Source organism: Nicotiana tabacum, chromosome 8, assembly GCF_000715075.1.
Source record: "Nicotiana tabacum cultivar K326 chromosome 8, ASM71507v2, whole genome shotgun sequence".
Lineage (NCBI taxonomy): Eukaryota > Viridiplantae > Streptophyta > Magnoliopsida > Solanales > Solanaceae > Nicotiana > Nicotiana tabacum.
The window spans coordinates 172,565,529-172,570,491 of NC_134087.1; positions in this window are offsets into that span (position 1 = coordinate 172,565,529).

Here is a 4,963-nt window from a genome sequence, read left to right on the forward strand (position 1 = left end):
TTACATCCAGTCATTGCACCATGGCCATTTATGAAATGGGGGATGGACATCGTGGGTCCATTACCACAAGCAAAAGGACAGGTAAATTTTTTACTTGTTCTCACTGATTATTTTACTAAATGGTAGAGGCAGGTGCATTCAAACAGGTTCGAGAAAAAGAAGTTAGAGATTTTATTTGGCGAAATATCATATGTCGATTCGGCGTACCAATGGAGATCGTATGTGATAATGGCCCTCAATTTATTGGATCTCAGATCACGGAATTTTTTCAAAGTTGGCAAATTAAAAGGATTGCGTCAACACCATACCATCCAGTGGGTAATGGACAGGCAGAGTGAACAAACAAGGTTATCATTAACAATTTGAAGAAGCATTTACAAGAAGCAAAAGGTAACTGGCCTGAAGTATTACCTGATGTTTTATGGGCATATCGAACAACTGCTAAAACAAGTACGGGCGAAACACCATTCTCGTTGGTTTACGGAGCCGAAGCCTTGATTCCAGTTGAGATAGGAGAGCCAAGCACACGGTTCATGCAGGCAACAGAGGAGTCTAACAGCGAAGAGATGCGGGTCAATCTTGATTTACTCGAGGGAAGAAGAGAAGCTGCATTAATAAGGATGACAACACAAAAGAAGGTCATTGAACGATATTACAACCGAAAAACGCGCCTCAGATTCTTCAAAATTGGGGACTTCATGCTTAAAAAGGTCTTTCAATCTACAAAGGTAACTAACTCCGGGAAGTTAAGTCCAACATGGGAAGGACCCTACAGAATTAGTGATGTTGCAGGAAAGGGAGCATATGAACTGGAGACAATGGATGGCAAGATACTGCCTTCACATTGGAATGCTGTTCATTTGAAGAGATACTATTTCTAAGGAAAACCCACGGTCAGGTATAACCATTTTACATTTCATTTTTGAATTATTAATTTTACTAACGATTTTAGATGATAGGCAAAAAGCTAACCCGTACTAAATGATGAGTCACGACCTGTAAGGCACACAGAGTAACCTAAAAATCCTGGCCTAGGGTTACAATTATTCTGATAGAAACGAAAATGGGTTATGCAGTCTTCATCTATAATCGTCCCTCCGAGTCCCGTATGTTTTCCTTTTCAGGAAACGGACCAAGATAAGAGGAACAAATAAGTGCTCGAGGCTTCAATCTTCAACGCTCAAACACTTGGGGAACTACCTAATACACACATACATATGTGTAAATCTCAAGCAAAGATTTGAAGACTATGGCATTTATCATAGTGTTTTTTCTCATGAGAACAACGATGTCACTTCTCAAACCTTGTACTGAAATGGGTTATAAGGAAAAACCTTGTGTGTATTATTTTTCTTTTGTAAGAATCTATTACAAGAAAAACAGTTACGAGAAAACTATAGATGTAATCCAAATACATGTAACGTATTTTTCAAAAAAACTTGTCAAAGTTCATAAATAAAAACCTGTCAAAGTTATTTCAAACAAAACATGTGTGTTCCTATTCTTTTCATCGTATTACAACACCATTATGAAGTTGATACGTCTTCTTCATTAAGTGTCGAAAATATAAAAGGGCCCTCTTTTATAAAACTCATGTTATTAAGTCATGAGATTAATCATAGAGCATTTTCAAAGGATAAAAATGCAAGCTATTCTTTAAGTCCTCAAAAATAAAAGGCAAGAATAGAACGAATAGAAGTAATAAAAACTTCTTAATATATATTTAAAATTTAAAGACTAAGTATGAACCTAGTCATCAAAATTGTTTTATAGATGCCCCATAATAAGAACTGGGGACTTTTTCCTTCAAAAAACCCTTTAAAACAAACTAAGGGTTTGATCATTATCTTCCAAAAAGTAAAAAAAAAAACAAGTTAAAAAAAAACTGGTCACTGGGAGGTAGGAGCATCAGAAGTAACGGTGCCAACATCAGAAGGAGCAGCCACAAGCACGGTGTCAACTTGACTTGAAACAGCAGGATCGTTGAGGTGAGCAAGAGACACGGAAGCCTCACCTTCTGGAGCTTGATCCACGGTAGCTTCAACTTCAGGAACTTGAACCAAGGCTACATCAGTTTTAGGAGCTTCAACCACGGGAGCCTCAATTGTGGGAGATGGAAAGTCCAGTGGTTGTTGAGCCTTCTCAATAGTCTCCATGACTTTAGCCAATTCTAACCCTAAATTAAAGTTCTCTTGGCTAGCCTCGGTTAAGGTATCACGACGAGAGTTCAGAAAAGTCCAGCTTACCTCAACAACCATTTTATCCTCGAGAAGCTCGTAGTCTCTTTCCCAAATAGCAATTTCACTTTTGAGCTCTTCATTTTCAGCCAAGGTGGAATTGAAAGAGATTTGAAGAGCGACATTGGAACTTTCCAAAGCACGGATTTTATCAGTAGAGTCCCTCAAGTCCATTTGAGTTTGGGTCAAGCTCTGTGCAAAATCTTTCTCATAAACCTCCTTTTGACTCAGGAGTGCCTTCAATTCTTTAATCTCCTCATTTTCCTTAGATAGCTGATCTGAGAAAGAAGATTCAAGGTATTCTTTGTCCCTCTCTGCTTGGCTTGAAGAAGCCTTGGCCACTGCCAATTCCAAAGTCAATGCACGCACTTGCGCCTCCAGGTTACTCCTATTCTCTTGCATATCTTCAATAGCGATTTGTGCACTATCAAATTGCCCTTTCCAATTAGCCGCTTCTAGTTGAGCTTCATGAGTCACTTTCTCGGCCTCAAGCATTGCTTTCTCGGAGTCACGGGCCACTTTTTCTAAAAGAGAAATTCTGCCCATCAACTCTGTACCAATGAGGTTGGCCTGAGAATAGTGAAGAAGGAAAGTAAGAATTCAAGAATAAAAAGAAAAAGAATTCTTTTTAAATAAAGGAGGAAAATACCTTCAAAGTGGCATGAACAATGTCGTTAAGAAGCTATGGCTATTCATCTTCTCTTTTTCAATTGAGCTAATCAAAGGCTCGAGCCAAACATCTGCCTGACCAGATTTTCTTAAAAGGCTGCTGTTGGCGGGAACTTCAATAGTCACGCTCCTCATGGCAGTAGTTCTACTTGTAGAACCAACTTCAGTATGATGAACAATAGGAGGGGGAATAATCAAAGGAGGAGCTGGAGAAGAGGTGAGTGCAATATAAGAAGGAATGGAAATAACAGGGGCCGGTAAAGAAAGAATCGCAGGCACGGGTGATGAAAAAGACGATAAAGGCACTTCATCTAAAACAGGCCCGAGGTCACCACTATCAAAACCACTAGCAAAAAGTTGGTCGGTGGATTCACGAGTATCTTGGGGGGTAACATCATCATCAGAGACGAGATGAACAGGCTCGGCAAAAGAGGCACGGGGAGATACTTCAGCCTCATCATCAAACATAACACGTCTTCTAGCCCTTGGCCTCTTTATCAAAGAGCCATCTTCATCTTCCTCCTCGGAATCTTCATCGGTGGTCTTCCTCTTCACAAGTATATCCTGAGCCCTCTTTAAAGTGAGTTGAGCTCCTGTAGAGGTTCGAGAGGACGCAACTGCTTCAGCAGAAACGCCTCGAATTGAAAATCCTGACAAAAAGAAGGATGAAAATTAAGGTGATAAACAGAAGATTTTACATACGAGAAAATAAAAAACCCTTACCATGAGTTTTCACTTTCCAACCGTACTGATTGGGAATAGATTTCCAGGACCTGGCCTCCATAGGTGCGACCTTCAATAATTTCTCTACCCAACCACGAAAGTTGGGAACTTTACCCACAACTCCCATATTGATACAAAGAGGAGAGGGAGAGAAAATTAAAAAAAAATTTGTCAAAATTGAAAGAAAAAGGTACGAGAAGAATAAAAGACTTACGTGCAAAATTCCATTTCTCGGGAAAAGGAACGTTTTCTTCACCCACCAAACCAACAGTGGGGGCAGCAACGAATCGAGCATACTAGCCACGATCCTTATCATCTTCTGGGCTTACCAAAACCCTTTTACTCCTGGCTACTAAAGTAAAAACACCGATGCGAAAGAGCCTGGGGGAGTAAAGATGAATTAGATGAGGGAAAGTAAAATCAACACCAGCCTTGTTTGATAAATGTCTTAAGCAAGCCACAACTCTCCAAACGAGCGAGCCGATTTGTGCTAAACAAACTTGGAAAAAACGGCAAAAATCAAGAATTACTGGATCAATGGCTGGTTTAAATCCTAGAGTAAAGGGGTAAGTATAAACGAAAGAAAAACCAGTCATATAAGAAGTAATTCTTTGATTTGGGTTAGGAACAACAATTGGGAAGTCATTATTCCAATGACAGTCGTTACAAACTATGGGGGTTAAAACCTCTGTAATCATAGTAGGATAAGTATCAGCACGACTCAACTCAAAAATTTGTTTTTGAAGTGATTCTCTGTCATGGGTAAAGGATAAGTCGCTAGGAACTATTTCTTCTATCAAAGGTTCTTGTAAAGGTTCAGAAATTTCTTTATCCTTAGAAGATGATTTTTGAGTAAAAGAACCTCTAATTCTAGAGGGAGTACCAGAACTAGAGGAAAGTATAGAAGAACCAGCAGAAAAACTGACGCCACGGGCAGATCCTAAACTACGGAGTCTGCCACCCCGACCCCTTCTATGTCTAACAGGGGCATTGGGGAAGTTATCCAAGATAGGAACTCTTCTAGGGTTAGGGTTTGAAGAAGACATGATGAAGAAGGTCGAATTAAGGAAGAAGTGAACAGTATTGAAGAGTAAAGTATTCAACAAAACTTTATGAAGAAGAGGACAAGAGAAAAAGGTTATATTTATGTGAGAAAGCGACCGTCAAAGGCAAGAAGTGCAATGATGGAAAACCTATAATAAAGGCAACCAGCTCTTCGTGAATAGTGGAGCTGTAAAAGCCTTGAAAAAAGGCTGCAAAACTGCAGAACTGATGGGAGAATGACACGTGTATAGAGCATTTAATAGAAGAGACAATTGAAGCGTCCATGTTGT